The 25,978-nt window shown below is 61.5% G+C and overlaps 1 protein-coding gene and 1 long non-coding RNA gene across 4 annotated transcripts in view; one reads left to right on the top strand and one right to left on the bottom strand.

The window, feature by feature from the left end:
• Positions 1-25,978, bottom strand: part of PRDM16 (PR/SET domain 16) — a 310,820-nt gene that overhangs the window by 161,630 nt on the left and 123,212 nt on the right. The window lies entirely within an intron of this gene.
• On the top strand, positions 6,026-11,044 carry LOC116668226. Its single transcript, XR_004325289.1, has 3 exons — positions 6,026-6,672; positions 7,154-7,197; positions 8,369-11,044. It is a non-coding gene; the product is annotated as an uncharacterized LOC116668226 (long non-coding RNA).

Genomic DNA, 25,978 nt, shown 5'->3' with positions numbered 1-25,978 from the left:
GCACGGTTTGCCTGTGGACGGACGTGCCGAGAACACTGTGTCCGCTGGCTGCTCTCGGCGTGGCACGCGCCCCTCGGCTGGACACCCTGCCTGGCCCGGGGGTGCGGGTGCCCGCGCCGGCCCTTCTGCAGAGTGAACGGCGGAGTGAGTGAACGGATTCCTGCCCCCGAGGCTTCTCCCCGGGTTTCCGGCCCTGTCTGTCCCGGGCCTCCTGCCCAGCCTCGTTGCAGAACCGGCCTTTGAGTGCCCTGTGCCTGCGCTGCTCCGTGGAAGGTGCCTTGAAGCTGTGCTGACTCCGGTATCAGCTGCTTCAAACCCGCCCGCTCCTTCAGCAACACGACCACGAACACAGAAGGGGCCCCATAGACTCCGGCTGAGACCACGGAGCAAGGGGTCTGGGAGCTTCTGGGAGCGGGAGTGCTGAAGCAGAAAGTAGGGGTGGAGGTGGGCAGAGGTGGGCGGGGGCTGGGGAGCCGGCCCAGAAGACAGAAGAGACAGGCAGGTTTGGAAAGGCCCCCGGGGCCCAGCGGGGCATCCTCATGGGCTGGGCGGGGTTCGATTTGCCTCTGAGGGTGAGCAGGGATGCTGGTGCTGGCGAGATGGGTGGGTGGGGGCCGGTGGAGAGCAGGGGAGGAAGGAGGGCCTGCAGGACATGGCGGGGCAGGGCAGCCTCATATAAGCCCTGGTCCCCAGCTGGCTGGAGTCAGGGGTCCGCCCTGCGGAGAACACGGGCGTCTCCCCTGTTGGCCCGCGTGCCGGTGCGCACGGTGGGCCCCGGGGGCAGGGCTCAGGCTGTGGCCCTGGTTCCCCTCCATTAGCTGGGGAGCTGTCAGAGGTCGCCCAGGGAACAACGCTGAAGTGTCGGAGGACAGAGGGCCAAGTGGGTGCTGCTCCGGGCTCTGGGCTCACGCGAAGCACCAAAACCCGGGACAAGCCTGTGAGGACGGGCGGGGTCACCGTTAGGTGAGAGAGGCACAGAGAGGGAGCGCAGCCTCCCACCGCACCCCGCTGGCGTCCTCTGAGGCTGCTGGCCCTCGGGGACCGTGGTGAGCGGGGCCGGCGGGGCAGGGGCACAGATCGGGGCAGGCCTGTCAGCCCCTTTGCCAAGGAGAGACTGAAGGCAGCGCAGGTGTGGGCCTGCCTGGCCTCCGATGCAGGTCACCCAGGCATCTGATGGAACAGAGTTCTCGCTGCAACCGTGCGTGCGTCTTGCTGACAAAGGACGCCGGGAAATAAGGGCCGTGCCAACAGCCTGGGGCTCCCCAGCTCCCCCAGCCCACAAGCCACCTGGTTAACAGCTCAGAACCTTAGCCAACCTCATCGCCAATGCCCCCGGCAGACGGCAAGTCCCCGTCCTTGACCCGGGGTCACAGGCTCCTCAGAGCTGTCTGGGTGGGGGTCCCACTTCTCACTGCCGCCAGCTCCCGGCCTGGGCCGCAGCCCACCCAGGCCGCTCTGGGGCTGTGCCACAGGCAACAGGAAGGCACGGGGCGGCCCCTTCAGCCTGCCCCTGCAGTGACCTCGCCCGTCCCCTGTGTCTGATCCCATGGGGACAGGGGCGGGCTTGGGGACAGCGCTTGGGCTGGCCATCCTCCCTGGGGATGGCAGCTGTCTGGGGGATTGTCTGCAAGGATCCCCTCTCCCTAGATTGCCCACCCCCAGGGCGATCCTTTTCAAGAGAGAAGAGAGTGCCGGCCACCCCTAGCTCTGACGAACTCCCTCACACACTGGGCAGCTCCGGGTCTCAGAGCCCCTGCCCCTAGAAGACACTGCTCAGCCCTTCCTGAGCACTTTCTGAGTGGGGTGTCCTGGGTCCAGCCCTGACCCGGCCTGGGAGCCCCTGCCCTCCTAGATTGGTCCCAGTGGGGGGCTCCGTGTCCAGCTGAGCTCCCGGGCACAGGACAGCAGGCTCGTGGCCCAGACCGGTGAGGGAGCGCCGCCGGGTCCACGCGCACATTGGCAGCCTGGCACGGGCCCCCCCGCCTCTCCCCTGCCGGCGGCGAGCTGAAGACTGAGCCCTGGACGGTACCCGCAGATCCTTGTCCCGGGAGATGCATGTCCAGGGTCGCACCTGGCCTTGGTGGCCAGCTTCCTCCTCCTGCTTCTGGAAGATTGATGTCCCCAAAGGAAGTGCTTGTAAATCAGAAGAGCAGGGTGACATGTGGCACGTCCAGTCAATGACTTGTGACAAGCTATAACTTTCCGCCTTAGAAGGGGAGCGACTGGTGCATCCAGGGGCCTCGCAATAGCCGGTTCCAGGCACTGGACACGCACGCCCCGGAAACCGGGGGAAAGTTCTGCAGAGCTGCGTGTTTCTGGGTCTGGTGCCAGAGTCCCCTTCTGAGGGTTTGGGTGAGAGCAGAGAAAGCCAAGAGCTGGAAGGGACCGTGAGTACTAGGGAGGTCTCAGCCCTGCAGAAGGGTCCCGGGGGCCGACCCAGAAGAAAAGCCACATTTTCCGGGCTGCGAACTTGGTGTTGAAAGTTGGTGAGCCTGGCAAGACTCCCAGGGACATAACCCACTGCCCCCCGTCTCCTTCCCTCCTGCTCTCCGGGTGTCTGCACCCCAGGCTAGAGATCAGACACCAATGTCTGATGGGCACAGGGCTCACCGTCTCCTTTGGGGTCGCACGGCCTGGAGGAGGACGTGTGGGGGCTACCCCTCCTGATCCCTGATGCCAGAAGGCCACCCCTCCTGCATGTCCTGCACCAGCGCCCTGGACACGGGTGCAGCATCCCCACTGCCAGGCACTGTCTGGGCTGGAGCACAGAATGACCTCCGTCCCAGGAGCCCAGGTGACAGGCACCCGGGCCGGCCCAGAGGAAGATGCATCAGGGATGAGACCCCGGAAGAGAAAATCACCACAACTGTCACCAGTCCCCCCAGGTGCCCCGTTCTGGGTCCCGTCTAGAGTCCAGCACACCCCCGGGGCACCAGGTGAGCTAACGGGGGATGTGGGAAGTCCCCCAGCCAAGGGGGAGCCCTCGTGAGAGCTCCGGAGAACCGAGGGCTCCTGGCTCTGCCAGGACAAATAAAGGGGGCTGACAGGTCCATGTCCCCACTCTCCAGCAGCCACTCGGGGGCTGGAGACAGGACGGCCTTAACACGTGCCCGCTGGGTTTCCTAGAACGTTCTTTCATGTTCTGAAAGCCATATGTCCCTGTGCAGCCAACCCTTCTGCGGCCCCAGAACATGGCTCATTCATCGCAAGTGTCAGCCGCACGCGGGACCAACTTCCCTGCTGTCCTCATGCCGGAGGACTCCCGCGGGCCGTGCGTGATGGCTCCTGGACCTTCAGACCGCCCCGGACACAGACCCCCCGGACACCTTGACGACAGCCGGTCCAGAGAAGCTGCTCCCGGGACCCTGCAGCCTGGTGCCTTTGCACCTCGGTGTCTCCCAAGGGGGGAAATAAATCACAGGTCAGTTAGTGGTTCTACACACGCATCTGTCTTTCATGCTCAGCCCTTTCTCGTTATAGAAATAACCTGCACATTGACAGAGTCATATTAATGCACTTCACCTTGACCCGGCTCATCGATAACTTGTTTGTTAAGATGATCCTTAATAATCATAAGTGAATAAGAAGGGGTCATAGATCTCCAGCCAAGGCTGCTTGCCACACACGAGTCTGAAAGCCCAGAGAGCCAAGGGGGGCGGGGGTGGGGTGTGTGCGCGTGCGCGACTGGGCTGAGGCTGGAACCTGACCCCCCCCCCACAACCCCCCGGGACTCGGGCTCTTCCTGGGCTGTGAGTTCCCACCGCCACCTCTGGGGTTTGGGGTAACCTTTAACAGCCTGAAGGTGGAGGGTCAGAGATCGTGCCCCTGCGCTTCAGCGCAGAGGTGAATGCGAATTCTCTTCACAACGTGAGCGGCACTTTCCAGGGACAGAGAAGTGACACAAAGTGAAAAGGCACAACCAGTGGTCACTGTGCCTGTGGGGCAACGCCCTGGGGGACCGAGGCCTTTCTGATAAAATTCCGGCCTCTGGTTCTCATCTTTCCATTATTCCACTTGCTCCCTCCGCAGATGCTAGTGGGCTCTCACTTCGGGGGTCTGCTCATGTGCAAGCCGGTGAAGCCAGAGATACACTGTTTCCACTTCTGGTTACAATAAATTAGCAATGACCATAGTGCCAGTGACTGTCAGCCCTGCCGAAGTCTCCTCTGAGTCCTTGCATTCAGCTCACGATAACCTTCTAGTAATCCCCACTTGCCCTCCGGAACGCTGAGCTCAGAGAGGCTGAGTTCCTCACCCAGCGGCACACAGCTGGGAAGTGGCAGAGCCGGGATTCCCGTGGGTCCGTGCCCAGAGGCGTCAGGTCACGCAGCCTCCCCAGAACTGGTTCCATTTGGAGCATCAAGCGGGGCTGGGGGAGGGGGGAGGGCGGCGAGGGGGCGGGAGGGAAAGACGAGGGAAAGGAGCTGTGCTGTGTCTCCCACAAGGAATGTTTCCAATCTGTAGGGAGGAGACAGTGCGGCAGAGCTGAGCGCGCAGGCTTTGGTCACAGCTGCCCTGCTAACTCGAGACCACCGTGCGCGGGGGCGGTGGGGGGCAGAGGGCCCCGAACAAGACCGCACACTTTCCTAATGGGACCCAATTACAGCAACAGCTGTGTCGAGGAATTCCGCGCTGATCCGCTGTGGAAAATGGGCAGCTTTGGAATCTTGCAGCCTCCATGCCCCGGCATCTGGTGCCAGAGCTCCCTTCTGAGGGTTTGGGTTCAAGAGGAGAGCAGCCCCTGCAGCCAGGAGCCCCGGGGGCCCGGACTGGCCCTCGGGGAGGGAGGCAGGTTGAACCCACGAAGCTTGGCCGGCCCACCCACCCCCACTCCGCCTCGGATTCCCAAGCAAACTCCGTGGGCCGCCTCCTGCCTTTCCAGCTCAGGGGCAGTCACGTTGACAACGCAGCCGAGGGACTTCCCAGGCTCGGGCATGCCCCGGGCTGCCTGCCCCGGGGGATGCTTCTCGGGGCTTCCTGGCTGACACGGGGCGTTGGCGGGACCCTCCTCGCTCAGGGGCCCTCACAGGGCAGCACAGAGAACCCCGGCTCAGAGCCGCCTTGGCTAACCCCTGCACCCTTGCTAGCCAGCGTCGACTCCCTCATCTGCAAACTGGCGGCAAACGCATTGGAACAGAGGCGGCGCCCACACTGCCCACAGCGACCTAGCGACGAGGGAGATGAGAACGGGCGTGGGACCCAGGCTGCTTCCCAAGAACACAGGGCTGCTGCTGCTGCGAGGAGGTAACGACCGCCCAGGCTCAGCCGCAAAGCCCTTGTGGAGGGCGGGGGGTAGCCTCGTGGGCAGAGGGCCCCCCGGCGGCCTGGCCTCTGGCCCCTGGTGGGGTCAGCGGGGCAGATCCAGCCTGTGGCCGGTGTCCGTTCAGCTCGTGAGCTAAGAGAGCCATTCCGTGTTTAAAGGATTGTGAAAGTAAAACCACAGACAGCCGGCCGTGTTCACTGCCTGGTCCTCTGCAGAAGAAGCACGTTGCCCCCTGGCCCAGGGCAGACACTGTCACCCGGAGGAAGGAGGAAGGAGGTCTCGTGTCCTCGGAGATGTGGGCACGAGGCTTCCGAGTGCGCGGTCAGCACGGAGGCTGGGGCGGGCAGAGACGGCTCCCCTGTCCCAGGGCAGCTTTGCTCAGCAGCCAAGAGACGCGGGGCGGCCAGCGAGCCGGGTTCCCAAGAACACCTGATCCTGCGAGCAGCTGCAGCGCCGCGCCCAGCCCGCCGCCCGGAGCGCATTCTCAGCTGCAGCCTCCCGCCAGGAAGAGACGGTGTGAAATCGGAAAGCAGTTTGAAACCACCCTGTTCCTTGTCTCTCTCTCTCTTTTTTCCTGTTTGTTTTGCTTAAAATTGTCACAAAGAAAATCTCCAGACACCCACTGGACCTTCTACCTCGAGCCCCTCGACATCTCTGGATGCTCGGCCTCCCCGGAGATGGGGGGGGGGTCCCTTCCCAGGGAGGGCCCGGTGGCCGGGAGGGTCTGGCCCGCTGAGGTTCTGCCTGGGGGGCCGTGGGGTTGTGGGTGGGGGACACATCTTCATGACAATGCAGGGTCTCGAAGGCAGTTCCGGGGCCGCTCTCGCCACTGCCTTTGGGAGAGCCGCCTGGACCCCCGGGAGCGGGATGTGGACTGTAGGTGGAGTTCCAGCTCTCAAGACCCTCCGCTGGGGAGCGTGGTGCCCGACACTGCCCTCCACTGATTTCACTTTCTGACGACACTGCGAGGACCCAGGGATCCCCGTCAGCTGCAGGGAGACGTGCCTGCACGTCAGGCCACAGTGACACCCCCAGAAGTGCAGAGAACTGCTCACCAACGAAACGCAGACCCCAAAGCACCTGCTCACTGTCCTGACTTCTGCACAGAGCGCGATTTTATTCCGCGTCCCCTCTTTCTAACGAGTCACCGGCACGCACGAGGGTCATGTCGCTGCAGAAGACCACAGCTCCCCCCCGCCCCGGTGGGCTGGGAACCGAGGTCTGGACCCCACTGCTCTCCTCGGGGCCTGCGTCCGGTAGTGGAAAGTCTCCGACAAGGGCATGAGACGTGTGCCCTTCCTCTCTGCGGTCCTGGCGGCAAGCGTGGGCCTCTGTGATCCTTCTCGGGTTTTCCTGCCTGAAGTCAGAAGGGGCCGCTGGAACCCAGTCCACAGACCCTAGGGGGTGAGGTGGGAACACGCTCCCACCAGCCGGGGACCTGCAGCAGGAGTGGCCACTTGGGCCACACTGCCGGGGAGGGTGACACTCTGATGCTCTCCAGCCATGTGGCGTGCCTATCAGTGTAACGTGACAAGGTCACCGTCTGCCTGTGGATGGACTCAGAAAAATGACCCCCCCTAGTGTAGGGGGCAGAGGGGGCCCAGGGAGCATGTGCCCCCCCCCGGGGCCGTCCGGGGGGTTGGGAGGGCCCCCGGGGCCCGCTCAGGCTGCGTGCTTCTCCGGGCCTGCCCCACGACCCCTGAGCGGGTCTGCTGGCCGTCGGCGCCGCGGGAGGCGCTGTCCGCGCAGCCCGTGCCTGGGAGAACACGGCCTCGGGGAGGCGCTGCCCGCGCTCACAGAGTGCTCTTGGACACGATCAGATTTCTAAGACTCTATTCCTGGAGCTGAGAGATCTTGTTCAGCAACGTAATTTATTTGTTTTTTCCAAAGGTTGAGAAGAGAGCTGAGGTCGGCCAGGCTATGAACCACAGAAGGTCTGTGGGAGGACTGCCCATGGGGCTGGGGGCGGTCCAGAGTGTCCCATACCCGGAGGGCGGGGGGGACAGAGACAGAGACAGGGGAGACAGAGAGAGACAGAGAGAGACGGGGGAGACAGAGACAGTGAAAAATGGGGGAGGGAAAGACAGAGACAGAGTGGGGCGTGGGGGTCAGTGACAGGGAGGGGAGGGGCGGGGAGAAACAGAGGGGGACAGACCATGAGCAGCCTGAGGAGGACCCTCTGGTGGGGGCCCCGGAGAGCTGGGGAGAGTAGGGGTGGGTGGGGCTCAGGGACAGAGACCGGGGCCAGACGGAAGTCCGCAGGACTGTGCTGGGGGCGGGCTTGAGTTCAAGGACGAGGTTCACACCTGGACGTCTCGGTGGCCTGCAGCCAGGCCAGCTCCCGCCCCTAAGCACTGGGGAACAACCTCGAGGCGACCCCGGGCTGGCTGCTGGTTCCTGTCCGGGACTCGGGAGGCGTGCAGGTCCGCCCCTCTACGCCCTCTACGCCCTCAGCGGCTGGATGTCTTGTTTGGTCTAATGGTCTGGATTTCGGCACGTTCGTGAACTTAACAGAGTCCTCCCGGTGGGGAATGCCCTGGGAATGCCCTAGGTTTGCAGAGTCACCCGGCGGAAGGAGACAGGAGCCCTCTGGCCCTTTCCCCCGCCAGCTCCACACCTGAGGCCTCTCGTCTACGGAGGAGACACACTTGAGTGCCCTCACCGGTTCACTTCCCCCTAGAAGCCCTGTGGTCTCCAGGCTTCCGCGCCAGGGAGAGCCCCTCGGGCCTGGACAGACCCTCCCTTGGGGCTCCTCAGAAGAGGGGGTCCCTGTGGATTAAACCGGTGATGCCTCCTGGCTGCTGAGTCTTGTCCGGTTTTCCTCTAAGAGGAAAACCTTTTACTTGGATGAAACAGTGACATTTGGGATACGGCAGAGAGGCCACATCTTGAAACAGAGGCATGAATGTGACCACTGGGGTGCCTGTGGGTGCTGGAGCCGGAAAGGGGGTGCCGGCTGCAAAGCTCCCTGCAGACCAGCACCGCCCTCTCCGAGCCCCCGTGCGAGAGCCAGGAACGCAGCCAGCGAGGGAATTTGGTCTCTGCGTTTCACCAGCCAGGTCCCAGAGCCGGGCCCTGAGTCCCACATCCTGGGTCTGATTCTAGGCCCACAGCTCCCGACTCCTGACTTCGGACATCGGCCATGAGCGGGAGCCGCAGCGCCCGGCCACGGTCACGGCCCTGCTCTCCGGGCTTGTCCCCGGTCTGCCGCTCCGAGCACCTCCGCTCAGCAGCGCCTGCCTGGGAGACACCACAATCTTTTTACCCAATTTTCCAGCTGAGTTGACTGAGGTCTGTGAAGGTCGGGGAGCTTGCCCGGGGTCACTGAATAACACAGCTAAGCCTCTAGCCTCAGGACAAGGATGCAGAGCTCTGGCTCCTGCTCCTAATCGCTTAACCAAAGGCTCTTCCATAAATAATAGAAATCACAGGGCTTCGCTTTCCCTTAGAGGGTGAACGGACTCCCCAAACCGCCACCGGGGCTGCGGGCACTCACCGCCAGGCCCTTGCCGAGCAGCGGGGAGACCCGGGCCCGCGGCCCTGCTGGCTCCCACGAAGGCATTAATTTGCACCAGCCGTCCAGGGACCTGGGAAGAGTCCGACCGTCGGCGCAGGCGACCGTGGCTGACTAGTCACCACTGACAGTTATTAGCCTATTATTAAACGTATGAATCGCCTCTTTCATGCCGCAGGCCTACCCGTAAAGTGCTTTATTAATGAACATTAACCAATCCAATTAGCAAAAGACACTGTTTTTGTGTAATTACTAATTTGAGGCTTTGTTCCGTCCTGGTCTTAAAGAGACAAGGCGCTGGGTGTTGATTACTGCAATGCTGTACAATTAAGAGAAGTGGTCGGGGCTCAGCCGGGGACCTTCTCCATCCCTGGGGTCCCGGGAAGGTACCCGGCCCTTGGAAGACCCGTGGGGGCTGATGTTTGTGGCGTTTAAGCGTCTCCAATTGCTTCCTCTCCCATCCAAGCTCCTCTCTGCAGTTGGCATGGCCTTCACCATCAGGAAGGGGAAATATTTATTTTTATTATAAATTTAGAGGCCAAGCAGTAAGGAACCTTGTTATTAAACACTCTGAGCCCAGTTCTGCTGAAAAGCTCAGAATCCAACTTTGAGTATTGATTGCAAGTTTTTTTTCTCATCAGATGCCAAGAGGAACACTGTGGGGAGAGATGTGTCGGGGGCGGCCGTAGTGGTCCGCTGTTCTGCTTACGTCTCTGAGCAAGCAGTTAGGTCTCAGAGACTCGGAGGCGGCCGAGATGGGGCCAGATGTTTAGATAAGAGCTGGACGCTGTGTGTGTGCACAGCACACCCGGCTCAAGGACCAGCTCGCATCCCGTCTGAAGGGTCGTGCTGAGTGGGGCTCACCAGGAAGGCCCCGTGGTGGAAGTGCCTGGGGCGCTTCGGCGCTCTCTCCATGGAAGCCCCGAACTTCACTGTTTGTGAAACTGAAAAGCAAGCTCCGTGAATCTGAGTAAATTCCTCACTAGCTCGTCTTTGACGTGTATCTATTCTTCAGGAGCTTCAGCGAATTCGTGACCAGGGGCTCCTCACAGCGTCTCTCTGCCAAGCACCGTGGAGCTCTGGACGGGAAGGAAGATGCCCTCTGCCTCCCCTCCTGGCTCCTGAGCCACCTGAAGGGGGAAGCTGGTGTTTTTCACCAAAGCATCCTCGAACCTGCCTACCTGCCAGGCACCGCCTACACTCCGCAGGCCGAGCTGGCCCGAAGGTAGTCACAGCAGGGACCCGAAGCTGGCTATCCCTTCACCCCTGGGGCACAGACAGGGCAACCCCCCCCCCCCCGCACTGAGTTCCACTCGTCCCTACAGAGGCGAAGATCACTGCGCAGCGCCCAGTGTCTGCGGTGCCCACGCGTCCAGCTGCTCCTGGAGCCCCATCTGCTGAGCTGACGCTGCTGGGCGGGGAGCTGGATTTCCCACTTGCTACCCAGACGGTCGGGCAGCGACCAGACCTCCCTGACTTCATTCCAGAGCCCACTTGAGATGGACGAGGCTTTTTTCTACTCCGGCGTAGGATTCTCATGGCTTTTCCCCCGCCCCATTCCACCTCAAAACAAAGTTAGAAAGCTTTTTAAGTCTCAAAGGCTTATGACTTTTCTGATCATCTTTGCTTTTACTCTCTGCTGCGAGCTCGCGTGTGGGCGCACACACTCGCACTCGCACGCACATGTACCACCTGCGCGTCACAGTCAGGTGGGGACGAGTCTGCTGGGCGCTCGCAGAAGGCAGGGCAGACGAGGAGACCTGGGTGCAAACATCACAGAAACCTCTTCAAAATATTTGGGTTTGTCAAAATCCCAAACCGCCGTTGCCAGGCACTTTTCCCGCTAGTGTTTGAGCCCGCGGGTCTTTTAAAGGAAATGAAATCCGTGTGTTTCTGATTTATTTATACTTAACTCATCAAAATGCTGTTTTAAAGAGCTATTTTGTGTCCAAAATGCCCTTTATGCCTTTTTTCCCTTCCAAACGAAAAGCCGTATTTTGCCAAGTGCACATGACCTTAAACGCTAACATTTTCAAGGCTCTTTTGAAAATCAAGCTCGGAAAGTCCAAACAGGCCTGAACCGGAACCTGCGTCCCCTCCCCCTCCAGGAGGGGCCCGGCGCTGGACGAGAAGGCGACGCCCTTGGCCCCCTGCGCTTAGCTCCGCGGCTCTGACCCAGGCAGCGGCCCACCTGCCTCCCCACTGGAGCCCCCACGGCGCTGTGTCCTATGGGAAGCGAGCAGATTACCAGAGACAAGGACCCCCGGGGCTGGGGTTTAGGGGCCCTCCCAGAGCTCGGGCTGGACGGACCTGGGGTCCCCTCGGGTACGGCCCCCCTTGCCCAAGGACGGGGCTCTCTTCCCGGGGTGGGGGGGCTCCTTCCCGGCCTGCGGAGCCCAGGGCCCTTTTACCCCACAGCCGGCCTGACCCCTCGCCCCACCGGCCTCCTTGGGATCGGCCAGATGAGCCTGCGCTTCTGCTGCGGGTTTAAACCACTTCAGACCAGGAAAATGTTCCCTCTCCACTCAGAGAGGGAAAGGGTGGCGGCGACAGCAGCCCCAAGCACGTACAGGCGGGGCGGGGACGGAGCCCACAGGCAGGCTGGGTCACTCGCAGAGGGACGGGCTAAGCCCTCCAGAGGGGCGCGCGAGCGCGGCACGGCAGCGCTGCAGCCTGACCCCTGACCCGGGGCTCCAGTGAGCCGCTTTGGGGTGTGATATTTATTTCTGGCCGATCTCATGCGATGGAGTTCAATTATGAATCTGATTGCTTTTTTGTGCACGATATAAAATCCTTTATCCTCGCGGCATTTAATTGTGTTCCCTGGCAGGTTTGGTATTCATCACGGCCCTGCTGTCCTCGGCCCCAAAGATAAACCATCCAAGGGGCAATAAACGTCCACCCTGATTATTGATGCTTTCAGGGAAATTGATTATCTATTCAAGGGGCAGAGCTGGCGGATGTATTACTGCCTCTTTCCCTCACACGAGAGCTTCCCCGAAAGACAAATCTCTTGATTGGCGCAATGGATTTTCTATTATATTTAACATTTTCCAAAGTGACACCCTTTTATCTTAATATTTGGAAAAGGGAGAACAGCTTCTGATGGGCCTGGGAACCCGGCACCCTCCGTCATCCACTCGCAGCATTTGAGTTGAGAAAAGCCACGAGATAAAGCGTAGACCTGGGGAAGGCGGGGAGGGAGCTGGTTCCCAGCTCTGGTCCCACGTCTGTGTCCCGCGGCTGACGCCCATGACGGGCGCACCGGCCTGTGGCCGTCTGAGCAATGTGCCCCTGGGGCTGGGCTGTCCCGTGCGGTCCGAGTGTTCGGATTCCCGGCGTGCCTTCCTGCAGCCCACGAGAGGAGAAGCAGGCTTCGGATGAGTTTCGTTTGAGCTGAAGAACAAACACTCCAAGCAGTTTCATTCTCGCTTTCACACCGCACACTTCGATGGCCAGAATGGCTTTCTCCCTTTTGTCACGATTTTTAAAAATGTGTAGAGGAGGCCCCGGGGCACCGGCGTGCGGGGAGGGGCCGCCTGGGCTGGGGAGGGCGCGGGGCCGGAAGATGAACTTCGGCTCATCTGCATTGCTTCCACTTCTCAGAAGATAACAGGTGTTATAAACTCCAGGAACGTTTGCTTCCACAAAAAATCGATGGCGCCCACAATCAGGGCCGGGCGGCCGGGCCCCAGCTGCGCCAGCCCGGGCTGGGCTTGCGCGGTAGCGCCCTAGCCGTAGAAAGAGGCCTTTATTTTGGCCTCATCCGGGCACTCTGCAGAGGCTGCGCACCTGTGGGCAGGTGGTCCCGCGCCCCCACTCGCTCCGGGGAGCCCGGGAGCCGTGGCTTCCGGGGCTGGCCCGTCCTGCCCCTCAGGCCCCCCGTGGCCCCTCTGGAGAGCAGCCAGCCCCAGGCTTCGACGGCAGGCTGGGCAGCTGCACTTCCTCCAGCCCCTTTGGATGCAAGATGCCCATACTCTGGGGTTTGGGAACCACTGGCCAGGGAACCCCAGGTGGACACGGTCAGACGCACAGAACCGCACAGCCCAGCACTGAGGGCTCTGGTGCCTGACCCCAGCCCCACGCTGGGAACACCCAGAGTCTTTGTAAAACGCTGATGCCTGCCCCCCAAACCCGTCTCATCGATGTCACAGGTGTGGCCCAGGAGGGCCCAGCATCCCGGTCTGTGGAACCTCCCAGGAGATCCTGGAGTGCAGCCGGGGCGAGAGCAGGTTGCGGGGCAGCGGGGCTGCTCGGCAGGTATCCGTTTCCATCTGAAGCCCACTAAGGAAGGAGGGGCGGTTGGTGAAGGGCTGAGAGCCCCCACCCCTTGTGGCGGAGGGTGGGAGAGACGCCTTCCTGGGACAAGGAGGACTCCAGCGCTCGGGCCGCCCCGGGCCCTCGGGAAGCGCTTCACCGGCCTGAGCCTCCTGAGCAGGCACCGGCAGGCGGCGGGCAGCTCGCCTCCAGCGGACAGTGAGGTCTGCGGCCACCAGCTCTCCCACCCGGGCTGCTGGCTTTGCGGGGGACGGGCCCCGTGGGACCTGAGCTCAAGGTCGTGGCACCTGTGCCACTGAGGCCGGGCCCCGTGGGCGCATCCGTGACCACCCTCCTCTCCTGTGGCACCAGCGCCAGGGTCGCAGGCCCCTGCTGGGGACAGAGCAGGCCCCCGGGGCCGGCGGACAGAGGGTGGCGTCGTCATTGCGAGGGCTCCTGTGCCGCCCTCTCCCCCGCTGTGCTTTTCTGCCAGAGTGAGGGGAGAGCGAACTCTCCAGGAGGGACTCAGGTGTGCGGGCCAGCACATGCGTGTGGGTGCAACGGCACACACGTGTGTCCTTGCTGGCCTGCATCCTGTGCCTGTGAGAGTGTGTGTGTCCCCGGGGCTCCGGAGAGCTCAGGGCCAGCGGGAAGGGGCCGGAGGCAAAGTGCCCACCCTCCCTCTGCTTCTCGGGAACAGGGCTGCGTGCACTGCCCGACAGAGGTTAGGCTTCGCCACGGTTGGTGGCCCGGGATGTAGCTCTTTATTTCTGCTGAAGGAAATACAAACACTTACAGACTGGGTCCCCTTGGGACGAAGGGCGCCCACAAGGCGAGGCTCCCACAGGCCTGGGCGTTCTTCCCCTTTTCACACAAAGGCACTGCACCCAGCAGCTTTCTGCGTCTCGCAAGAGAAGTCCCACACATTATCCAGCTTGACTGTCCCTCTTAGGCAGCGAAGCTGCTCAGAGAGGTTAAGTGACTTGTCTGAGGCCACATAGCAGCAGATCATACCAGTAGCTGGAGGGACCAAGTCTGGGCCTCTGCTTCTGTCTTCCAGGGGCTGTTTCCCTACAGATCAGAGTGAGACGGAGACAGTGGGACCCGGCCGGAACTTTCTCCAATGTCTCTGTCTCTGCCAGAGCTGCATGTGGCAGCCTACAGCAGGCGTCAGCAGGGGCCGTTCCAGGCCCGGCCCCGGCCTGAGCCGCCACTGCCATCCACCTAGAGGACTCTGGGCTGTGAGACAATGTTGCTCCCCGGGTGGAGTCGGACTGGCTTGACTGCCGGCGCCCAGCATCCCGGCCGGCGTGGATCCTCGACCCGCTGAGTGCTGAGTGGCTGACAGGCGCTGGCTTTGCTGGGACCGTGGTGGTTCCCCCAGGGCAGAGCCGGGCTGAGCTAGCTGTCTTTCCTTGCCCAGGCCACCCGTCTCTGCGAGGTCTCAGCAAGGACTTTCTCTAAGCAGGGTTGAGTGCTGGCCTCCGAGGAGGTGAGTGGGCGGCCTCTGTGCCTCCAGACTGCTTCTGTCACTGAGCTTCTGTTCGCCTGACTGCTGCAAGGCTCCGTCATCGGAACTGCTTTGAGGTTGGGCCATTAGACCCAACAGCTCATTCCAAACATCCCCATCCACCTAGCCTTCCAGGCTGAGGAGAACCACGGGCAGCCTAGCTGGACAGCAGGGCCCGAGGATGGCAGAGCCCGGAGCCCTGACACCTGCCGCAGGTCCTGGCTTGCCGAGCCCAAGACAGCTGGTGCCGCCCTGGAGCTGTCCTAGGTGTGACCTGGCCTGAGGCTCACCGAGCTGACCAGAGGCAGAGGACATGAGGGAGGCCTGTAGGCACCTCCTGGACTGGCCCTGCAGGTGTGTCTGAGCCAGATCAGGCCTGTGAGATGCCCGGGCTGATGGCCAAGGTGCTGAGACCTGGCTTCACACGTGTGAACCGGGGGGATGGAGGATCCAGACTGGACACACAGAGCGAGGCCTTCGCATGGAGGCCAGCGTGGACCACGCTTGGGACAAAGTGCCTGCCCCCAGCTCCCGTGGGCACTGGCGATCGTCTGAGCAGCTGGAGGCTCATGCCTGAGACGCAGGCCGGCCCGCCCGTCCTCGGCAGCCCCGCCGGAGGCTCTCCCGGCCGAGGTTACATGGTCAGTGGTTTTCAGGAGAGGTTCATTATTACCTCAGCGCCAAACATCTGTGGCCAGCGCGGCCACCTCCCTACCTCCCCAAGGAGAGCCCCCAACCCTGGCCGGGTCTGGATCCCAAGGTCCCTGAGCCCAGAGGAGACGGGTTGTTCCTGGACACCCACCTAAGGCTCGCCCACGCTGGGGAGACCAGGCAGGTCCCCCCACCTCCCACTCCAGCTGCTGGGGCCGCCACTGGGGACATGGCGAGGGTGGCTGGTTCGTCCTTGACGAGCAGTGTGGAGCCGGCCCCTCTTCTGGGCCTGTTCAGCTATTAACTCCCAGAGGCCATTATCTTCCACGGAATCTCCCCGGTGCAGAGCTGCGGCCGGGCGCTGGGAGAATTTTATCGTCCTGTTCCCGATCCCCGCAGACAGGCCTGGGTGATCATTAACCCGGCTCCCACCTCCCTCGGTTCCCGAAGATGAGCCTCCCCCTCCCAGAGGCACGCCAGCCCCCGCCCTCTCCTCCCACGCTCGGACCCCTTCCCCCGCCCCAGCTCCGAGGGGGAAGAATGGGAAAGCAGGTCGTCCGGGAGCCGGCCCGGCAGACAATGTGCGTCTTGTGTGAGTAATTTAGCCCTGTGGCCAGTCAATCTGGTTTCTGGGCCCGCTGCCCTGACCCTCTTTAGAGAGGCTCGCTCTCGCCGGCACAGTGTGAAACGTTTTCTTTCACTGCACTGACACTCTGCAGATTGAGACGTCAGCCTGGTCCAACTGCAGCAAATTAGCAATTTTTCTTTTGCTAATTGGAAATAAAAATGTTTGCCGAGGGAGCCGTTTGTCGGCATGTGGTTTTCGGTTTCCGTGCACCAGGAGGCTGTGTTGAAAATGCATCTCGAGGCGCTGCCCACCCTGGGGTGCCCCTTACCACAAATTCTAAGGGGCCTCGTGGCTGCAGTGTGCCGGACACGGCCCTCCCTTGCTGCTCACCTGGGACCTGGATGTCCCTTGTGTCCTGGGCGCCTCCTCTCGGGGAGAGCCGGGCCCCGGGGCCGCTGCCGCCCTTCAGAAAACCATTAGAATTGGGCAGGTGGCAAAATCGTTGGATGAGCTGGTGAGACAGCCCTTGGCCGGGAGGAGGCAAGCAGAAAATCAGGGGTTAACAGCCAGACTGCCCTCACCTTTCCTGAGCACAGAACACTCTCCGAAAAAGCCAGCCCGGTTATCTGATTTCTGAATCAGTGTGTGGAGGACGGCACACCCCACCCTGGCATGCACCCTGGGAGGGACGGTCCTCCGGCTCCCAGGGCACTTGGGGTTTCAGCCACCCCTCTGTTCCAAGGGGGAAATGGCCTAGGTGCTTTGGTGAAAGGGGGCAGAGGGTCCTGCCGGCACGGAGAAGGGGAGGAGGCCTCTCCTGCTGACTGGAACACAGAGCGAAGGAGCCACAGGGAAGAGTCAGAGCACCCTTTCCCAGGAAAGCGGGCCAGGACCTTCAGATCAAGTGCAGCGACTCGGAAATCCGCTTACAAATGGACGCGGGCACCCCCTGCCTGTGCACAAACAGGCCTGTGTCCGTGCACGCGTGTGTCGGCGTGCAGGTGGGCGTGCGCAAGAGGGTGTGGTGTCGACTGGTGTCCAGTCCCTGGGCACCTCGGTCCCCCGGGTCTCAGGAACCAGGCCTGTCGGGCCAGCGCGGAAAGGGTTACCGTGTTCCCCCTCCCTGTTTGTCTGATAAAGCATTTGACAGCCATGCCTAATAATTCTTTCTGCTGGGTTTTTTTTCCTTGATGTCTTTATGTGAATATGAAGCCAGAATGAAAGGCTTTGGGGGACCCCCACGAGAGAGGAAAAGCTTGAACCAGGGAGGAAGAAAGACCATGCGGGGGGCTCCCCACCGCGAGCCAGGCATCTCCGCTGGCAGCCCGCGACTTGGCTCCAGAGGCCCTTTGTCAGTGGGAGCGAGTCTTCTTCGCTCGGCCACGACAATAGGTGTTTTGTCAGTGGGGGCCGGTGGGGGAGCGCCGTGGCAGCGAGGGGCTAGCCCCGGGGCCTGCAGATGTTGGCTGAGGGATGATTTATTGCTGCAGTGTCCTCAGTGGCATTTGGCTACCTTCCCAGACCCCAACGTCGGTGGCGAGGAGGGAGGGAGGCAAGGGGGGGGCCGGGGCTGCATAGCCGAGGCCCCCCCAGACACCTTGTCTGGGGAGGCGGCAGAGGGAAGCGAGGCCGCATGCCCACAGCACCTCTGGTACCTCCGGGCAGGAGGGAGGGCATCCCTGCCGTCCCGAATGGAACTTGCAGGGAACGCGAGGAAGCAGGCCGAGCCTCTCAAGAATGTTCCCACGTTTAAAAAAAAGCTGCTCAGGGACCTGGTAACAGAGGAGCAGCGACTTGGGTGAACACAGTTTGCTCTCAGAAGTCACTGGCCTGGCCGCGGCGGTTTGGAACTCCGTGATCCACTCCCTAAACTGATCCTGGCACCAGCCGCATCCTTGCCAAGTTCCCAAGTGGCCCCCCCGTGCTTCCATGACGCCTGGCCGTCATTTTCATCCCAAGTGAGGAGCAGAGGGCTGTGGTTTTCCTCTGGGGTTCTGACCTGGCCCAAACCGGAGAGGCTGTAAATCCAAATGCAGCCAGGAGGGCCATTCCCATGGGGTCTCGGCCCCCATTCCAGGCCAGATAAGCCTGGAGGAGCTGGGGGCCGGGGGCGGCCCGAAGGCCCCCACATGGCCTCCTGAACTGAGAGCACCAGAGCTGCCTCTGCGCACCCCCGGGCCCCAGAGCCACCCGAGCTGGCGAGCTGGCACGCCGGCCACCAAGCCAAGGAGATTCTGGGTCGTTTCCAGGGAAAATAAATTGCTGCCGGACAACTCACAACCGAAAACCGCAGCTTCCAGTGAAATCCCGCGTGGGGGAGAATTCCATTTTGGGCCTCATCTCGTTTTGGAATGAGCTTTGAAAATACCAAGACGTGGACCGGGGAGCACCGGAGGGGGATGTTACACAAACGACACCCCTGGCCCGGGGCCGGGAGCGCTTCCTCCTGTCCCTGCAACCTCCCAGCCAGAAGCAGGGCCGGACGCTGAGCTTACTGCGTGCGGGAGCCCGGAGCGATCCCAGGCGGGGCCCTCGGTGGCCGCAGGAAGGGGTGGGGAGGGGCCGAGAGGCGGTGCGGCCGGTGGGCGCTGGTCCCTGGACGGGCCATTAGCAATCTGTCGGCTCCAGTTCACTGCTGACGGCCGCTGGCCTCAGTCCCACCCTCTGTGACAGCGAGAATGATTGCAACATCTTAGGCCCCAGTTTCGGGCCCAGGCCTTCGTTCCACAAGGCCAGACGTGGCCGAAGGACGGCGTGGGCCGTGGCCCCTCCTCCAGGCCCCAGGAGACACAGAGACGCCCACCTACATGGTCTGCAACAGGCACGGGGTCTGCCCACCTGGGCCGGGCCCAGCAGGCGACAGCCCCACAGGAGCCGCGTGGGCCACACGACCCCCTGAAACCCGCAGGGCGCGGGGAGGGAGCGTCCCCGAGCACAGCCCCCCGGGGCTTGATGCTCCGTGCGTGGAGGGGCGGGCTGCAGGGACCCACACGCATGCTCTGAACGTCCCTCGCTGCCGGCCCCCAGCCCGAGTCCCCGCACTGGCACGGACGTGAGAACCACTCTGCGCTTTTTGTTCATCGGGCACTATTTGGACGTAGCCCGTCCAGCGTCTTGAGGGCCTGGCAACTGCTCCATCAGCACAAACACCCCCCAGCTTCTCGCTGGGATATGCCGCAACATTTTTCCCATGGAAAGAGAGTGTGGCCTTTGTGAGGGGGGCATGGCCAGCCCGGATTACAGTAAAGATTAATCCCAAACAAGAGACAAGGAAACAGACAAAGGGCATCATACACTTCACTTTTCAATGGATGTTTTCATAAATGTATGAATAATTTAAATTATCATTGCCGAGTATTTATTCGAGTGTTTCAGGGGGAAAAATGCCTCCTCTTTTTTCTCCCTCGATTCTTTTCATTTTTGTCTCATCTCTTTTATGTGCTGCATAGGCTGTTTCCCTGCCATCAGGCCCGGCCGGGACAATGGGATGCAGGGGCCGCGGGGCCGCGGAAGAATGCGGCCCTTGTTGCCCGATGCCGGCCTGACGTTGATTAATGAGGGTGCGGGCTCGGGTGGAATCTGTGAGAGCCGAGGGGACATCAGAGGGCCTGAGGGCGCCCCGAGGCGGAGGGCAGGGGCTGGCAGGAGAAGGCCACGGCCATCCCTCCACGCCCAGTGGGAAAGGGCAGGCGGGGGGGCAGGAGGCACCGTGCTGTGGCCACCAGCTCAGGGGGACAGGCGCCCCGGCGGGTCCTCCGAGGACAGGGCGCTGGGAGGGGGCCGGTCCCCCACCTGCCCGGCGGGGGGAAGGGCCAGCTGCAGCCACTGGACGGGGGATATGGGCAGGGCAGCCCACCTACCCATGCCAGGCCCCCCACCCTCCCCTCTCAAACACGCTGTCCCCCCGTCTAAAGCGGGCTGGCCTGGTTCACACCTCCCAAGGGGCCAGAGTGGACAGCGGCTGCGGCAGGGCCCTGCTGAGTGTCCACGAGACACACACTTTCCTCCTGACGTGGGCCAAACGCTGCCCGCCAACTGCAAAGCCGGCCTGGCCCATTCTGCTCGCTCTGCTCCGTTCCATCCCCTCCCGCTCGGCCCTGTTTACCTACTTACTTATCTTTGTGATGGGAAACAACACCTTGAGGGATGTCCCTCTGGGTGCCCCTGACCCCTCAGCCCTGGGCTCAGGACTGACGGCAGTGATGGTCAGCAGATGGGGTGGTGTCTGTGAACGGCCTTGTGATGACAGCCAGTTGGCTGAAAGGAACACTGTCAACGCCCAACCCGTCATCTGCCTACGGGGCCCAGGCGTAGGTTGGCCAATGCGGACCTCCCAGACCCGAGGGCCCACAGGGAAGGTTTGGGAGGCAGACGCCCAGGGCTCCACCCGGGTCTCAGGACCCGCGGGGGGAGGGCCCGTCTGCGGCAGGGCACGCCGGGGCCCGGCTCCCCTCGGTAAAGGTCAAGGTCAAGGTTGTTGCGACCTTCTCCTCTCTGCAGAGATTCTTGCCTAAAGCGTTTGGCAGACCTAACCCACTACTTGTGGAGGAAGAGGGTGGTGATGGCGCCCGCCTCTGAAGATGCTCCCCTGCCCCGTGACACCCCTCTGGCCCCTGCAGGATAAGGTCGAGGTGATGCCTGCCACGGCCTCAGGGTCCCAGGGCTCAGCGCTCCGGCTTTGGAAATCAGCTCCTGAAGGCCACCATCGCTCTAGGCTCTCTGTGCTGTTTGGACCGAGAAAGGCATTGTTTTTGCTTAGAAGGCGAGAGGTGGGGCTGGGAGCTGCCGGGGTCAGGCTCACCTCAGGCCTGGACGTTTCTGGTTTACGTCCAGTGGGCGGGTGAAAGAAGAGGGGAGCCGTCTTGCCCTGCTCACGTGCCCCGCAGTAATACACCTTTTACTGGCAAGCGCTTCCACCGGGCGATGCTGACCACCCCCACCCCCAACCAGGCTGGCTGTGTGCCGTCCAGAAAAGAGGGCTGTGATGAGTGACCGCGGGTTCCAGACCAGTCTGACCGAGTGGCCACGGGACTGGGACACGTGTCTGGGCACAGCTCACCTGGCCGTTCGGTCTGGTTCGCTGGCCACTCCCTCTGCTCTGCGTGCTTCTGAATTAATGTACCAGGAGGGCGGCCTTGATAATGATCTGGAATTGCAGGGTTAATGGGGGGCAGCGAGGCCCTGTGGGAGGGCACCCGTGTGGCCTTGTGAGTCCTCCGTCTGCAGCCTGGCTGTGACCTTGTTTGTGGGTGACCTTGGCTGGACGTGCCGTCCCGGAAACCCTGCTTCCCCACCTGGAGAGAGGATCCTGCTGGGAGCTCTCAGCCCCCTGGGGAAATATGAGGTCAGAGCAGGTGCTCGGAGCAAGTAGTGGACAAAGCTGGCCTCTGTCAGCTCACACTTTGCCGCGGGCCAGTCCTCAGAGGAAAGGTGCCCGTGGCCGAGGCCGGTCAGATGCCCGCTCCCCGCAGGAGGTGAACGCAGCCTCCCCGGAAGGCGCCGCACAACGTCGCCCCCTGAGCCGAGCTGCAGTGCACGCCGGCCCACTTGTGGCTTCCCCGCCCGTGACAAGCCCGAGCAGCAAATTACAGCCAACACAATTTCATAATTACAGCAGCCAAGCTGAGGCAGCCCGGGCCCCGCCATCTCCCCCCCAGCGAAGTGGGTGGGGTTATTTGTGCCAGCAAATCAAGCAAAAATGGCCGTATCCACGGCCTGATGGACTTGCCACGTTTGATTCATAGACTTGGGTGCTTTCCTCCTTTGCCCTCCCTACCACCGGCGAACCGGCGGCTCCACGAATCCTTGTGCGTTGGCGTCCTGGGCGCTGCTGCCCCCTTCCCGGAGAACGAGGCGCTGCCCAAGAGGAGGATGTGATTTGATTGGCGGTGGCTTCTGCAAGCAGGACCTTCCAAAGAAGCGCGTGGCACATGGACGAGGGGAGGACCCCTTCCTTCCTCAGGGGACACCGTCCCACCACCAGGAGGTCCTCCCAGTTCCCCGCCCACAGCTCTGTGGGGAGGTGCTTTTAAAATAGCGCTGGGGGCTCTGGAGAAATTCAATAAAGCAAACGTCCGGGGCCCTGGTCCCAGGAACCCAGGGACGAGGGAGAGGATCCTTACTGAGCCGGATACTTAAAAACTGCTCCTTCGATGCTTAGCTTCAGGGAGAGGACAGAGAGCGGGGGGCGGGGACAGAGCCAGGCGGAGGGGCGACCGAACAGCACATGTTGGGTGGGAGCCAAAGGGACCCTGCCTCGTTAATTTTAATTTGTGTGGAGCCCATGTATTGTGGCAAGTAAGGCAGCAGCAACTTGAGGACAGAGGACAAGCTGTCCTTCACTCCGTCTTTCAAGACTCCGGAAGCGCAGGGATTTCCAGCCAGGACCTCGGGGTGGGGGGGCCACCCCACCAGGACGAGGGAGGGATGGGCTTCGGCGGACCCGTCCGAGCTGGACTTGCAGATTCCCGTGGTGTTCCCCGGGGGGCCGCCCCGCCCCCACCTTCCACCGTGGGGGTGGGGAACGTCGCGATCACCTGAAAAGGCAGCCGGAGGGCGACCCAAGCCCTGAGCCCCGGCGGGGACAAATGAGGAGCTTAACTAGTGCGAGCGGCATGAAAGGGAGAGGGAAGAGGAAGAACAAAGCTTCCGCCAATTTGCTCTTTTGGGCTTTGTGAACACTGGCCCCTTCCCAGCGGATCGCCCCCATTGAATGAGGTCGAGCGCGCGCAGCTCTTCCGCGGCTCTGACGGGTTTTCACGGGGCGGTGAATGGAGTGCAAATTAGCGGAGCCCTCAGGAGGCTTGTTACTGTCACTCCCAAACCGACGTCCAGGGGCACCATGAGGACTAATCAACCCGCAGAGCTCGCCCACCGTCAGGGCAAGGTAGGGAGCCGTTCATTGTCTTCTCTGTCATGTGCGTCCATTTTGCCCACTGCGGTGAGGGGCTCTGCGGGGCTGCAGCGGCAGACGCACACCCTCCCCACCCCCTCGCACACGCCTGGGCCCTGGCTGCCCAGTGAGGCACGCACACGCGCATACGTGCACACACACAAGAACACAGGCATGCAATATGCACACACGCACATGCATGCACGCACAAACGCATACACGCACATATGCACACACATACACGGTGCGCACACAAGCACCCACATGCCGGCACGCACATATGCACAAACACACAATGCATTCACGTGTGCACACATACACATGTGCACACACGAGTACGTACATGCATGCAAACACATGCACACACATACATGGATGCACAGGTGCACACACATGCATGCATGCACCTATGCACAAACACACAATTCAGGCACATATGCACACACAAGCACACATACACATGTGCACACACAAGTACGTATATGCACGCACACACAGGCACACACACATGGATGCACACATACGCACACATGCACACACACATATCCACACACACACGCGTGCACACATACAAGTATGTTCACACGCACACATAAACACATGCACACACATCACGGAGGCACCCTGTGCCGTTGCCTGCAGGCTTATTATTCTCCAAGAACCAAGGCTGGCTGGTGGCTGAAACGCTGAAGTGAGAGGCCGTGCTGGTGGAGTGGGCCACGGGGGCAGGCAGCCCTGTCTCCCCATTGCTGTGGCACATGGCCTCATGCAGCCCCTGGGGAGGACTGGGACAAAGCCAGCCTGTGGGGACCAAGCCCCGCTGTCACAGCGCAGAAGGACCAGCGGAGCCGAACCAATGCATTTTCAGGATCGATTCCACTGCAGCCCCCAGCTCAACCAAGAGATTTCGTTGTGAGCCAAAGCCCTGTTTTCTCAGGAGCCCGCCTGCTGCTCATTGAAAACTGGATCAAGTCCACGGCTTTGAAACGGGCGGACTGGGCCCTTAGGAGAGACGCACACCAAGCTGGTCCTTTATTCCTCTCAGGGTGGAGGTGGGCTGCGCTCCCAGAGGGCGACTCACGCTTAGTTCTGCTTGTTCTGCTCGGGAAGCAGCACTGACCACGCCACTAGGAGGCTCAGTGTGACCAGCGGGCGCCTGGCAGGCGGCGGCCTCTGGACAACACGCGCACCTGAGCCGTGATGGAACAGACGACCGTCCGATGGCAGATGAAATGCATGACTGTCTGATGAGTGGGGGAGCCAAGAAACACTAACAAGATAATAAACAAACAAGCGTCCAAGTGAATAAAGGGATGTACACCTGATGAGTGAATAAAGAAACAAACACGCGTCTACAGCGAGCCCTTTCCAGCCTGGGAACCCAGGGCCTCCGTGCAGGGGCAAGTTCTCTGACTCGGATTCCTTCCACTGCGCGTATGGTCTCTGTTCTTCAGACCATGTCTTAGAAATGTTTTCTCAGCCTTACCTGTGGCTCGAGCTACTGAAGTTGAAACTGCCTATGAAACACACACACATACACCTCTGAGAATTTCCTGTGACGTTGGCGACCAGGCTGCCTGCAGGGCTGGGCTCTGGTCTGGGGGCTGGAGTCTGAGCCTGAGCCTCAGTTTCCCCTCTGCGACAGAGAGAACGTTCCCCAGGGCAGCAGCTCCAAGCTGGACGGGTCACAGAGACGGTGCCACCTGGAAGCCTGTCCAATCATCTGCAAACCCACAACACCGGGATTTAACTGCAGGTGTACACACAGCATATAGCACACGATTTCTGCTCGAATAATTCAATATATTCACGCTCTAGACAGTCTCAGCCGGGTTACTTTTTAAAAATAGGATGATACTAAAAATGGCTGATTTTCTGTAACTGAGAAAGAAAAGGAGCCAGAAGTGCCAAAGGCCCTTCTTGCAAATGTCTCAAGAAAGCACTGCACTGCTGCCCACGTGACCAAGGACTCGGCGAAGCCACTGGCACGGGGAGCGGTGACAGAGGACCTTTCGGGACCACTCAGCCTTGGAGGGTCAGAAGGTGGCTGGTTGCAGCTCCCTGCTCCACCGCCCCAGAATATCAGCCTCAGCCAGACCCTCTTATTCTGCTAGTTTGGAAAATTCTAGAGCCAGTCCTTGGCCAAGAGACGCACCCATGGCCCAGAACTCAGGGAGGGCCCCGCCCGGGGAGGCGGGGTTGAGGCAACTGTGGCGCTGCCAGCTGACATGCGCAGAGGGAACGCAGCCGGTTCCACGCCCAGCGGCATCACTTCCACAAACCTCCCAGGAGAAGGGAGCCGGGCTGTCTCCGGCCCGTCTGAGGTCCTGATGGGGCAGGTGTGGAGATGGGGACAGCCCTGTCGGGACCTGGGGACCGGACACAGCGGAGCTGCATTCTCTGCGGTCGAATGTGGGGTGTCACCTAGACTGCGGTTTTAAGCGTGACCATGCCTGGTAAATCCCAACCTAGGTTTCAGTTCATGTCCTCGTCTTCTTCTCTGTGTCCTCCCCGGGTGTGAGCCTTTACCAGATCACTGATTAATTTTTCTCGTCACTGGAAACAAAACTTCCCCACATTTTGGACTAAGCCATTCAAAGGCCACCATGATGCCACTTGTGGGACAGTCCCCAGTGAGCGTAGCCCCCAGTGTCCCCTTCTGAGTCGTAGGAATTCCCAGCGCCCTTGAGTGGGTGGATTCCTGCATTTACTTCCCTGGCTTCTCCCCCAACCCCACCCCCAAGCACAAGAAGGCCTGGAGTACGTCACCCCCTGGCTTGGCAGTGCCTCCCTCACCCTGCATGAGAGTGCGAACGCAAAACCAGCTCCGTGAAGAGCATGCCAGATCCTTCTGTCCACCGAGAACTTCCACCTCCTTGTAGGGGTCCTGGCGGGGCAGCCACGGTGGAGTCCAGCCCACCCACGCAGGCCACGTTCCCTCATACCATCGGAGGCCCTCCCCTGCCTCCTGGCCTTGCACACCCCTGGGTTTGGATGGGTGGGAGCTGCCCCTCGAGGGCCAGCGGCTGGTTCACAAGCTCGTCCCCTTCAGGGCCAGACAGAAGGCCACAGAGGGGGCTCTTTCCACGTCTCAGCTGGGGTCTCCTGGATGCCTGCCCTGCAGCCTCAGGACAAACCTGGGGGGCCTCTAAATGGGGGCTCATTCAGGCCAGACCCTCTGAATAAAGAGCAGGTGAAGCCCAGGACAGCGGCTGTGTGGCTGAGACCCCCAGCCTGGTCCTGAGCCCCCTGACAGTGCCACCCCCTAGCTCCTGGCCGCTGAGCAAGGACACGCACACAGGGGTCTCTGGAGGGCGAGTGTG

This window comes from Camelus ferus, chromosome 13 (genome assembly GCF_009834535.1).
Source record: "Camelus ferus isolate YT-003-E chromosome 13, BCGSAC_Cfer_1.0, whole genome shotgun sequence".
In the NCBI taxonomy this organism is placed as follows: domain Eukaryota; kingdom Metazoa; phylum Chordata; class Mammalia; order Artiodactyla; family Camelidae; genus Camelus; species Camelus ferus.
This window is presented reverse-complemented; position numbering and strand designations above follow the sequence as displayed.